The sequence below is a fragment of the Elephantulus edwardii genome, unplaced genomic scaffold (assembly GCF_000299155.1).
Source record: "Elephantulus edwardii isolate Elephantulus edwardi_28Jun2011 unplaced genomic scaffold, EleEdw1.0 scaffold00001, whole genome shotgun sequence".
Lineage (NCBI taxonomy): Eukaryota > Metazoa > Chordata > Mammalia > Macroscelidea > Macroscelididae > Elephantulus > Elephantulus edwardii.
In genome coordinates, this window is record NW_006399751.1 from 21,929,477 (window position 1) to 21,943,382 (window position 13,906).

Genomic DNA, 13,906 nt, shown 5'->3' on the forward strand with positions numbered 1-13,906 from the left:
ACAGAACAATTTGGTTTTCCATTCAACAATTTATACGCATAACATTAGTTTCATAAAAGTAGCTGCAGTTCCCTCAATGTAACACTCTCTTCCTGCGTTCTCCTGGAGTTTTCTAACTGACCCAGCCTTCTCCCTTCCCCTTCCTGACTTCTAAGTTTTAGATTTTGATCAAACACTGACTTTTTTTCTCATCTGGTTGACCATTGTGAAGAATTTTTTACTCATGAGCTTTCTTAATTCGCTTTACAGCCAATCTGCTGTCTGACTGCCAGGTGATCTCCAAGTGTGAGCTTAGTTCCAGTTTGGAAGGTATCTAAAGGCAACAGTCTTGGAGGTTCCATCAGTCTCTATCAGACCAACATGGCTGCTCTTATAGTTTTGAATTTTGTTCTATTTTTTTCTCCCATTCTTCCTAGAACTTTCTATTATCTCTCCCTAATGATTTTAAAGACCAAAGCTGGACTCTGGCAGCACAGGACCACAGGTGGGATGGAGGCAAACAAGGCAGAGATGAAAGCTCTGGGTTTGGGCTCATGGGCTTTGTCCAGCAGGCAGAGGAGCATGTATCAATAGTACTCAATTATACAAAATACAATGTATATGAATGATTGTATAATACACAGTGTACATGCATGAAATACAATGCATGTGAATCCCTGCATGCCAACCAATAAAAATATTAGAAGCAAAAAAGATTAAGCTGCACCTAAACCAAGCCATGATCTTTCCAACTGTTTCCTGTGCATCTTAAAGTTAGACAAGAAGTAAGGAAAACTAAAGAAGAATTGATACTTTTGAATTGTGGTGTTGGTTAAGAATAATGAATATTCCATGTACTACCAGAAGAGCAAACAAATCTTGAAGAAGCAAATTTGAAGAAAGTCCAATCAGAACACCCCTTAGAAGCAAGGACGGTGAAATTTTGTCTCCTATACTTGGGCACATTATTAGAAAGGGCCAGTCCTTGGAAAAAAGACATTATTCTGGGATAGGTCTGGGAAGGAGAGGAAAACATTCCAGGAGTTGGACTGACACAGAGATTGTAACAAGAGCTTGAGTGTGGCTGAGATGGTGAGGATGGCGCTGGGCAGGGCAGGACTCAAATCTGCTGTTCACAGGGTCACTGTGAGTCACAGTTCACCCAGGCACCTACCAATAGCAGAGGACTTTAGTTATAGATACTCTGCTAGACTAAATTAGAGCTACCTGAAACAACTTGGATACTTTCCAAAAGCAATTTGCTGAGGAAAAACAAAGAAACAAAATTCCAGACACAAAGGATGCAAATCTTATCATTTCATTTATATGGCACTTAGCAACAGGCAAAACAATCGTATAGTATTAAAATGTAGCGTATTTTTTCCTTGGGAGGGAGATGAACATTGTGTGAAAAGGGTTACTGTGAAATTCTGGATTGATTATTTTATATTGTCTTGGGTGATGGTATTTAGAAAGCACATACAAACTTATGTACGTACATATACATTAATAACAATTCATTTTAAAGTGCATTAATTAATAGTATATTTCACTGTATACAAATTTTTAAAGGAACCATAAAAATATTGAACTACAGTAAGTTTGTTTTTATAGAAAATTATTTGGCAATTAAAAAATAGTATATATTGTTCCTGTTATGTGCCTTCTCCTGCAAAAATAGTCTATGCACCATAGCTCTGAACCCTGCTCTATCCTGAGCCAATCTCACTGTTTGCAACACATCTATTCTGTCAGTCCATATCCTCCAGGGTCGTCGTCTTCCGTGCTGTCCCCCCACCCTTTCAAGCATAATGTCCATTTCCAAGGACTGGTCCCTCCTGGCAACATGCACAAAGTATGTCAGACAGAGCTTCAAAATCCTTGCCTCCAAGAAGTAATGTGATTTCATCCTCTCCAGGACAGACCTGTTTTTTTTTCTCTTGGCAGTCCACAGAATGTTCTACACTCCTCCTCACTACCACAACTTAAAGGCATCGATTATTCTTCTGTCATCCTTAGTCATTGTCTAGCTCTCTGATACACAGTAATTCCAAAGACCATGGCCTGGATCTGCTACACCTTAGTCTCTAGACTGATATTGTTGCTCTTTAGTGTTCGGGAGAGGTCCCTAACAGCATACTTATCGAGTGCAGTTCATGTTTTGAATTCCTGATTGGTGATGCTAAGAGTGTTGATTGTGAATCAAAACTGAAACTGTTAACAACCTCAATCTCTTCTTCTTCTATTATAGTGCTGTGCATTGGCCCAGTGGTGAAAATTTTTGTCTGATTGATGAATATATGTATTATAATTTAATATATAATGCATTAAATTATGCATTATATATGTATTGCATATATAAATGATATGTGTATATACTGAAGCTAAAGATCATAGCAACCATTCTTATTACTATCAGGAAAGGTAGTTTAAGATCTTGAAAAGGGGAAGACTAGATCATCGTGAGACACCCTCGGCCTGACCATGGCCGCCTCAACGTGCCTGTTGTTCGCCGTGGCTGACCGGTTCCCGAAACTGAGAAATCAGACAAATCCGAGAACACTTATATCCTGCGGCCTGCTTTCCAGCAAACGTTTAGGCCTCCTCTGGTTAAAGATTGTATCCGGACTATACTCAAGGAGGAACTGGCAAATGCTGAATATGTTGCAGAAGAAATGCCTCAGCTCACAAAACGATTATCAGAAATTATTAAAAAGAAATTAAAAGAAATGGGATTTGACTGATATAAAATGGTGGTGCAAGTAGTGATTGGAGAACAGAGAGGTGAACGAGTGTTCACGGCTGCTCGCTGTTTCTGGGATGCAGACACGGACAACTACATTCATGATGTTTTTATGAATGACAGTTTGTTCTGTGTTGTCGCGGCATTTGGATGTTTCTTCTATTGAATCTTTGAAAAGCTGGGAGAAGATACGAAAGGAAGAATGACAAACTTTTTGACATTATTAACTGCTTTGATAAAATAAAGATAAGCAGGCAGTTTATCAACTGCTAGGACTTAGGCTCTGATTTTTTTTTATGATACATTCTTACTATGTTTGCAAAGTAGAGGGAAACCAGAATTCAGTGTCTCATATAACCAACTGTAAATATATTTTCAACTATTGTTATTTTTATTTATAGGATTAAAAACAATAAAAGCTAAAAAAAAAGGAGGAAGGCTAGACTGTATCTGCATTGTTGGGTTGAAATTTGAGGGATCAGTGTAAGTTCATGGTGTTTCAGAGTTAGGCAAGATAGATATGCAGGCAGCCATGTAGACAGATCGGTAGATGACAAACAGATAATTTCTTATTATGCCCACTCAGAAGGCCTGGAAACAAAGATAACGCCAAGAGCCCACATCTCAGTTTTCAAACACCATCACCACTTAAAGAAACTAGGGATCCTTGCAAGATGGCTGATGCAGGTTTTGAAGACTAAATGAGCCTGAACCATCTTGTGCCAGAAAGTAGAGAAGTGCTCTGGCATCCGTGAGCACATGCCAAAGGGCATCAAAGCAGGTTTGAAAAGTTTGCCAATAGCCAAATCTGTGGGTCAAGTCTAACTTGCAGCATGCAACAGCAACAAGCGAGTTTCTGAGTCTGCAATTTTTTACAGAAGGATCTTGCCCATCTTTCTCCCACAGAGAAGCTGGTGGACTCGAACTATCAACTTTAAGGTTCACAGCTGAACATGCAAAGTGCTGCTGGCACCAAAATTCCTTATATTTTGAAAATAAATAGAAAATACTTTGTTAACTGATTAGCTGTGGGATGTAAAAAACATAGAGATATCAAGGATGATTCCAAGATTTGGGATCAAAACAATCAGACAGGTGACTCACACTAAATGTTATTCAGTTGGAGACAATTAATAGCTGATCTTCCACTGGGTTCCCAAGGCTGTGAATTACACAGGAGGATATTATCCATCTCTTGGTTGACCTGAGAACACTAGGCGAAGAGATTTTTATGGAAGTAGATTTCAGAATTTCTACTTGAAATAGAAATAGAATAGGTTGGAAATGATTATTAGCTGTCTAAGTGGACTTGTTCAGCCGGCAACTGGAATCTATAGATGTTGGCTAAAGAAACAGCATCTGGGCTGCAGATATAAATTTGGGAGTCATCATCTATTTAAAGCCAGGAGATGATGCAGGGAATTAAAACAGAAGGTTGGATTCTAGGACATTCCTGATAAAGTGCTTCCAGCTGTTACTCTATATACAACATGTAAGTCTATGAACTGGATTTAGCTGTCTGTATACTCATGGTACAGTTCAATACGTTCTTCTGTCCAGTTTAGGCACTTATATTTCCTAAAGCAAGCATTTGTTATCTTAGTATGCATCTTAATATCTGTGTATCCCCACAGTGTAAGTATCAGCATGTCTGAGCAGTTCCACCTACATGGAGATAAACTAGGAGGAAGTATCAATAAACGATACAGGTATGCACCTTGTCATGCCACTTGACTGATTCACAGTCATTTATTTCTCTGAGAGATGACAAAGTTGTTTTAAGTAATGTTAAGCAATGCTTTTGCAACAGAAAACTCATCACTCTATTTTCTCAGCAGTACTGGGAGAACAAGGAACAAAGCTTATCACTGTTTTGTTTACTTACTTTTAAAAATAAACCTTCTGCTCATGAAAGGTTACAATAAATTAGAGGAAACTTAACCCAAAGTCCCCTCGAAGTGAATTTTCTAGGACAACCCAACTCATGACCTCTGTGTCAGCCACTGACTTCCCAAGCTAAAGGGTAAGATGGAAATGGAAACTTTTCTCCCCATTTTCCCTTTGTAACTTCTACAGAAGATTACACACATCAAATATAAGACTTGTTGAATTATTTTAAGGCAAACAACTCCAAGGTCACTAAATAGGCCTTCATCAGCCACCCAAGAAGTCTCTCCATGCCACCCAGTGCAATCACAATCTTTGTTTACTTGCAAAGTAACCATATATTTTCTTGCATTATTTTGGATTTTCAACGCTCAAATGTATATTGCAAAAAATTATACTTTATTCTTTTTAAAATCATTCTAATGTGCTTTGGGTGAAATTTTACATTGAAAATTAATTTTCCCAGTCAGTTCATTTACAAATTATTCTATGACCTTGATTATGATCCTGATGTCAGCACTCCAATTCCACCTTGGGTTCCCTGGTTCCCTCTGTCCTGTTCCCTTGCCAGTCTCTTTCTTCTCATCTTTGGTTTGGAGCAGATATTGTCTTATACTTGATTGCTCTAAGGAAGACATTTTTCTCAGTTGTTGTTATGTGCTATTCAGTTGACTACAACTCAGAGATCCGACAAACAATGGATCTACCCTATCCTGTGCCATCCTCACCAACTCTTAATATTCTTGAGCCCATTGTTACAATCACTGTGTCAATCCACCTCTCTGAGGGTTTTCCTCACTTTCACTGACCTTCCACTTTTCTAAGCATGATGTCCTTTTCTGAAGTCTGGCCCCTCTTAACAACATACTCAAAGTATGTGAAACGGGGTTTTGCCATCCTTGCCTCCAGGGAACACCCTGGTCCCACTTTCTCCAAGACCAATTTCCCCCCTTAATGTCCTAGGGGATATTCAGTATTCTTCTCCAATACAACTCAAAGGCATTGATTCTTCTGTCATCTGTAGTCATTATCTAACCTTTAGATGAATAGCAAATAATAAAAAAGATCACATCTTGGATCAGGTGCACCTTAATTTTTAGGCTGATGTCATTGATGTCTTGAATGCTTTGTAGATCTTTGACTGCTGGTACCAAACAGTGTTGACTGTGGATCCAAGTAAGATGAAATTGCTGACAATTTAAATCTTTTCTCATCATGATGTTGCCCGTCAGTCAAGTAGTGAGGTTTTATTTTCTTGAAGTTGAGATATAACCCATGTTGCAGGCTACAGTCTTTGATCTTTTGCAGTAAGTGTATTAGTTAAATCACTTCAGTCTATTATTTTGGCTGAAATGTGGGCCCTGAAAGCTACTTAAATTCAAAGTAAAGACTATCTTAGATTAATAATGTTGGGAGTTCCTCCAGTCTCTACTCTGTCAAACCAGTAAGTCTTTTTTTTTTTTTTTAACATTTTCATCTAACTAGGATCACTTCTTGTGTGACGATGGTCAAAGAGGTCAGTAATGGTAGATGGACACCATCTAGTTCTTCTGACGTTAGGTTCGAGGAGGCTGTGGTTCATAAGGGCCAGTTCTTTGGGCTAAGTACTTTAAATCTTTAGTTTTTACTCTCCTGTGCTCCAGACAAGAAGACATTAATAGCTGCACCTTCACTGGCCACTCACAAGCTTTTAAGAACCTGGCCATAACTCACCAAATTAGGATGTAACATTTCATCTTTAGGAACTATATTATACCAATTAATCTCAATAGTATGGTCCTTAGTCTTCCAGCCCAGCAGCTTCATTCTGTGAGGTGTTTGGCTCTAAGAAGTTTCTGTACCAGTGCTTCCTTCGTGTTCTAAGGTATGTATATGGATTGACATGGAATAGCTAAAAATATGTGTGTAGAAATATTCACAACCTAGGTATATATTCATGCAGCTGTATATCACCCTATATCTATTTAGTATACAAATCTACCTGCGTGTCCATTCACAATTATTACTGTTGTCGTAGGATTGCATGTTATAGAACTTACTAAAGTTGGACTTTTTTCTTTGTAGCTCCCTGTATCTTCCTTTGCCTTGCCACTGACTTTGCCTATTGTGTTTTGCCTTTCTTTTTGCCTTAATTAACAAGTGCCTACTATTTACTTCGTGACTCACTCTTTCTCTCCCATTCCTGGTAACTATCAATAACGTTTCTTGACTTTTTACAATAGTGACTTACAAACCATTTGTCCTTTTGTAATGGACTTATTTCACTCAGCATGATGTCCTCCAGATCCATCCATGTTGTGAGGCATATCAATCAATCAATCATTCATTGGATTGTATTTTATTACAGCCTGGAACTGAGGTCACCCTTGATTTAACTTCTGGACAAACAATAAACCAAGTCTAAGGTGATTAATAACTCCAGGAGCTCACTCCTTAGAAAAAGTAAGATCATACAAGACCAAAAGGGTGGCAATTTGCCCAGGGATAAAGTTCAGTGGACAGGAGGAAAGATGAATGAAAATGGAAAAAGTAAGGAAGAAGTGGAAAGAGTCGTTACAAGGCAGGGACTGTGATCTATGTCATGAAACATAAAATATGAATTGTTGGATCAAAAACAAATTTGTTCTGTAAATGTTCACTAAAATAAAAATGAAAAATTAAAACAATTTTCTGGTTACATCTTCTAAAAACCTTTTAATCTACAGACATCCCCCTCTTTAACTCTTTATTTTGGAACCCTTTAACCTTTGAAGACTGGTCATTTGACCTATGATATCCCAGTGTGAGGTTAGATGTTAGCCTACTGATTAATGCTAAGCAGGTGTGAGCTTCAGACAAAAACAGGCTAGGCAGCAAGGCCTGGTGATCTATTTCTGAAAATCAGCCAGTGAAAATCTTACACATTACAAGAGTCTTATCTATAACTGATGAGGGAGGTGATGCAGGACGAAGAAGCATTTAGGTCTATTGTGCTCTGTAAATTACACAGACTTACAACTTCAATTTCTGATTGCTAACTGCTGGTACACAGAAATACCACTGATTTCACATATTGATTCTGTGTCCTACAAACTTGTTAGCCTCATTCATTCAATTCAGCAGTCTTTTAGAGGTTCCACTGGATTTGCTTCATAGATGACCATATTGCCTAGGTGAAAATGAGAGTTGTATGATTTTCTTCCCAGTTTGGATGTCTTTAAGTTTGTTTGGGTTTCCCCCTCCCCCTTAATTTCTAATATAATATTGAATAGAAGTAGAGTTAAATACTTGTTTTAACACTTGAACTTAAGGGGAAACATTTAGTCAATCACTATTAAATACAATCTAAATAAAAGTTTCTCACTGATATTCTGGACATTTTTTAAAAGGAAAAAGTATAGTTATACCAACATATATAAAAATTTTCCCATTTCTTTCTGGTTTTATACTTTCCAATACAATAATCACTACACACTTATACTCATTGAACATTTGAAAAGTGGCTACTCCAAATTGAGATGTAAGTGTAAAATACACGCAAGATTTTGAAGACACAATGTCAAAAAGTATGTCAACTATCTCAAAAATAACAATAACATATTAAAATAATAGTATGTTAAAATCTTGGGTTGAAACCTTTTATTCAAATGAATCTTGTTTCTTTTTTGGATGCAGCTTTATCTTTCATGCTCTGGACATGTAGCTTGGCAAGGTTTGGACATGTAGCTCCCTTGGAAAAGGATTTGGATAGATGGATGGTCAACAGTAGAAATGAAGACTCCCAATGGGATGGACTGACATGGTGACTTGAATAATGGGCTCTAGTGTGTCAGAGATGATGAGGATGGCACACTGAGTCATGAATTACATTTCTATTGTATATCATTGTTATAGCTCCTTTTTTACGGTCATATTTTGTACTTAGTGCAAAATATTGATTATCAGGCTTTCTTAGGAGTATGTGCATTTTTCTATGTTGTTACATAGACTTCCTCATACTCCTGTCTGTGAACACTGGTCAAAATGTGGGGTTGGTAATAGAAATAACTTTGTTTAAATAGGGCAGGGGCAGAGTTCTGGTGACCTAGTCCCTAGGGAACTGAACTGCAAACTCAAAGGCGACACCCTCCTAGTGGTTTGACCAATTATTTCTCAAGAGAAAGGAAGGCATTCTCTTCCCTTGTGGTTTATAACCTAGAAACCCACATGAGGGTCAGTGAAAAGTCAGCTCTGACTCAAGGGCAATGAGTCTGCGTTTTGATATTCTATGTAGATCACAGAATTTCCAGTAAGGTTGGAGAATCAAACTTGAGTAGGATGTAACAGAAGGAATTTCAGCCAACATCCTGTCACAGGCACGACCTGCCCAGGATGCTCCCATTACGTCACCACACTCTGCCACCTCTGACATCTGCCCCTGAACCTTGGACTCCATATTTGCCTGTGGAAGCAAAGGCTCAGTGGATCTAACACATTTTATCACTCCCCAAGGATCCAAGTCTCAGGAGCATCTGACTCACCGTGAAGCTCCTAGGACAGCAACATAGCTGTCCGGGGATGGGAGGAAAACCTGTTACTGCCTTCACCTTCTAGAATGGTCTAGCCTTTCTGTGTTCTTGTATTTCCCCCAAATAGGAAAAAAAAACAAAACCCCACTATCTGGGAGATAATGAAGAAGGCATAGGATAGTTCAGGGTTCAGTCTGTTGTTCATAAGGTCACTATGGGATGCATGTAACTCAACGGCATCTAATAATAACAACAGATAGACAAAATGACAATTATTGGCGAGCTCTGGTGGACTAATGGCAAGAAGCTGCACTGCAATCCCAGAGGTAAGCAGTTCGAATCCACCAGATGCTCTCCTCCTGTACCAGTCAGATCCGATTTGATGGTACACATACACACACACAAAAATAAAAATTTTATAAAAGACAACTATTGAACCCAAAATTATAGACCGTGATAGTGATTATGTACTTGCTTATGTACTATTAGTGATTATATTATGAAGCTTCTTAGAGTATTTGCAATTATTATGTTTTAGAATATATATGTATATCTTCCTCCCAAAAGGATTATACTAACATATGCTTCATGCTTGATATTGCTGAATATATTGTTGTGGTGCACCGTAGAGTCAGAACTGACCCATCGCTGACTCTTCAGAGTTTTCAGAGGCAGCTAATCACATGGGACGAGATTGCACATCCTTCTTCCATGAAGCAGTTGGTGGATTCTAACCAAGTGCGCTGGGATTACAGCGCAGTGAGTCAAATAAAACGAATACATTTAAATTTCCCTTGTTTCTTTTTACCTTTTTAATATGACTGCTAGAAATTCTAGAATTATGTATTTGATTTGCCAGCATGAATTATATCATAGTGCTATTGGACAGTGGTGGCAAACTTACAGAAATAATTCTCTGAAAAATTCACTGTCTTTTAAAATTGGCATCTGTTTTAGTTGTTAAAGGTAGCTGCAGTTTTGCTAGAAATTTGGGGGGAAAAATTCTAAGTAAAACTTCGATGGGCAACGAACAGAGAATCAGCACATTGTGTACAAAAAGCTTAGCAATTTTCCCAGCTCAGTGAATTGTGGGAACTCAACTTTTTCAGGGAATAAATACACTATTTTTAACATTTTTATTATACAGTTTGTCACAAGCTGTCTCAAGAGAGTATCAACAATCAGTTTCAAACAGAATCCAACCACAAACACTTCTCCACATGTGACTTGAAACATCTGGCCTGCTCGGGTGCTCTTCCATGTCATGAGGATGTCAACAGTCAGAGTTTTGATTCTTACTTTCTTCAAACCCTTTGTCGGTTTTCCCACACTGGAAATGTGTGGGGTTACAAGCACATGTGAGAAACTGGCACTCAGTGTAAATCTGAGTTCTACGTTTGCGCTTCCCCTCAGTTAAGGCCCCAGGCCCTCTCTGACAGAGGCAGCGCTGCATTTCTCAGATAATCACTGACTTAACGATTTATGTGCCATTTTCTCAATGATTCAAGAGGAAAGCTTTTGTCTAGGAAAAAAACCCCAAAAAACAGCCAGTACCTCCAAACTGAAGAGATCATCATGTCTGTCCTGAGACATGATCATCATGTCTGTTCTGCTATAAGCAGGAGATTCAAATCCTGAAGGGGTGCAGAGCAGCTTGTTTTTATGTACTGTTGAGTTGCTTGTGAGATTCATAGCGACCCTATGTACAACAGCCCTAAACCCTGCTCTATCCCTGGTTAATCTTATTGTTTCCGACATGCCCATCCCCATTACCTCAGTGACATAATCATTTCATCTCATCAAAGGTCTTCCTCTCCTGCGCTGTCTCTCCACCCTCCCAAGCATGACATCCCTCTCCAAGGACTGATCCCATCTTGCAACATGTCCAAAGTATGTTAGACAAAGCTTCAGGATCCTTGCCTACAACAAGCAGTCTGGCTCCACCCTCTTCAGGACAAGCCTGTTTGTTCTCCTAGCAGTCCATTGTATATTCAGCACTCTTCCCCAGCACCAAGGCTAAAAGGCATCAACTCTCCTTCTATCATTCCTAGTCATTGTCCAGCTCTCTGATGCATAGAAAGTAATGGTAAAGACTATGGCCTGTATCAGGAGCACCTTAAGTTTCCAGGCTGACATCGTTGCTTCTCGGTACCTTGGAGAGGTCTCTGACAGCAGACTTTCCCAATGCAACTCATCTTTTAATTTCCTGGCTGCTGGTGCCAAGAGTGTAGATTGTGGAGCCAAACAAACTAAAGCTGTGAACAATCTCAATCTCTTCATCATCCATCATGATGCTGCCAAATAGCCCAGTGGTGAGAATCTTTGTCTTCTAGATATTGAGCCTCAATCCATATTGAAGGCTTCAGTCCTTGACCCTCCACAGCAAGCACTTCAGGTCCTTCTCAGTTCCGACAAGCAGGGTTGTGTCATCTGCATATTGGAGATTGCTGATGAGTCTACCTCCAATCCTGATGCAACATTTCTCCACATAGAGCCCAGCCTCCTGGGTAATCTGTGCTGCATATAGATTGAAAACATATGGAGATAGGAAACTCTAGATGCACACCCTTCCCAATTTTGAACCATGCAGTGTCTCCTTTCTCTGTTCTGACAACTACCTCCTGGTCCAACTATAGATTTCACATAAGCACAAGCAAATGTTCTGAGATTCCCATTCTTCCCTAATCTCAGAGTAAAGGAATGGATGGTTCACGGTTGGCAAAATGAAGGGAGAAAATGTGCTATTCAGCTTAGAGTGCTGAAACAATGAAAGGCAAGTGGTCTAAGGGTGTGACAGGCAAGAAAGCAGTAGAAAGTTAGCTTTCTTTAATAATAATTTAAAAGGGGAAAATGTCCTTTTTCAGTCTGGAAGGACAATTGAAAAGAGACCTTCATCAGGCTGAAGCATGCTGTGCTCTTTGCCTGGACGGACAATTTTGAGAAAGACCCTTTGCATCCCCACCCTCTCTATTGCTGAGAATCAATCCTTTCCTGTTAACATAATTAAGATGAGCTTCTGACTTGTATGGAGAATGGCCTTTTCAGCAAATACGCATTACCATCCAGCTGGAACCAACTCCTAGCTGATCTTCCGTAGAGTTTTCAGAGGCTGTAAATCACATGGGAGATTACTCATCTTTCTCCCTCAGACCTGCTGGTGAATTTAAACCTCCAGAAAGGTGGGCTAGCGGCACAACTTCCTGTGCCCAAGAGTGTCCTTTCAGGGAGTAGAGAAGTTTACCTGTTTTGAACTTCAAATTAGTTACTGCTAGGTTTACTCTGAACTGCAGACTTTCCCGATTCCGGTTTTATTTCTTTGATGTAATGAATCAAAGTATTTTACCCTGAGGCAGTGCTGATCTGGAAGGCCAGTATTCAACTAATGTTAGTCTATTGTTGTGTGCTGTGGAGTTGGAAACAACCCACAACTGACCATCCAGGGGATTTTCAGTGGCAGTAAATCACACAGGAGGAGACATCTCATCCTTCTCCTGTGAAGCAGCTGGTGGATTCAAGCCCCTGGTAGATTAAATCTGATTTAAGGAGCCTTTGGGACTGCAGCACAGCAACTTGATACAAGAGCCCCTTAATGTAAACAGGCTTGGTCATCACAGTAACAAAACACATCCTACTTAAGAAGCCTGGGAACTCCCAGGTGATCCCTCTTTAACCACCTTTTAACGCTGTTTAGAGCTTCCAGGTGCCATGAGAGTGACCTTTGACCTTTTAGAGGACAGTCATCTTTAAACAAGCATGTCTTGTGATGATTAAGCTCCTAATCAAATAGATGCATCCTGAAAGAAGGGCTTTTAAAGCACACGACCTTTGCTGAACTTGTTGTTCAGTACCACTGTGTTGACCACATCTCAGAGCAGCCCTACCCTCATCATCTCAGCTGTACTCGATCAGTCACTGTGCCAATCCATGTTGTTGAGGGTCTTTTTCACTGACCCTCCCTCTTTCCAAGCCTGATGCCACTTTCCAAGTAATAGCGTCTCCTAACAACATACCCAAAGTATGAGACTAAGCTTAGCCATCTTTGCCTCCAAGGAGCCCTCTGACTGCACCTTTCCCAAAACATATCGGTTTGTTCTTTTGGCAGTCCATGAGACAGTGCTTGTCTCCAACATCACGACTCAAAGGCATCAATTCTTCTTCTGACATCCTATATTTCTGACCACCTTTCAGATGCAGAGCAAGTAACTGAATCCAGCTGCATGTGCCCACTTTTGCATTGTCTTTTCCTCCAGATAACCTAGCCTTTCCCTCTTAAGAGTGCTGAATAAAATATGAGCTTGCCCTTGCACCCTTGACCTAACATATACCTTTATCAGAAAGTACGTCAAACTCTTTTCCTTTTCTGTAAACAAGTTTGTTTACAAGTTGTTACTCAGCCCTCCTCCAATCCTGCTATCACATTCTTCTTCCGTATACTCCTGCTTCTCCCACTATTTGCTCAGCATGCAGACTGGTAAGTATGATGAAAGCAAACAAGCCCGCCATACACCTTTCTTGACTTAAAGCCACGCAGTATTCCCTTCTTCTGTCTGAATAACTATCTCTTCATTTATGAACAAGTTTCATGTGATCACAATCAAGTGTTTTGAATTGCCGTTCTTTGAAAAGTTATCCAATATTTGTTATGATCCATAGAGTCAAAAGCCTTTCTTTGCATAGTCAATAAAAACATATGTAAGTATTTTTTCTGATATTTTCTGCCAAGATGTATCTAACATCAGCAATTGTATACCTACTTCCATCTCTTTTCTGAATCTAGTTTTAATTTGGCAGTTTAATGACAATACACTGC

General features: G+C 39.4%; 1 pseudogene; it reads left to right on the top strand.

Annotated features, from left to right (window-relative positions):
- Positions 1–2,463: 2,463 nt before the first annotated feature.
- LOC102872320 lies at positions 2,464–2,888 on the top strand (annotated as a pseudogene).
- The last annotated feature ends 11,018 nt before the right edge of the window (positions 2,889–13,906 follow it).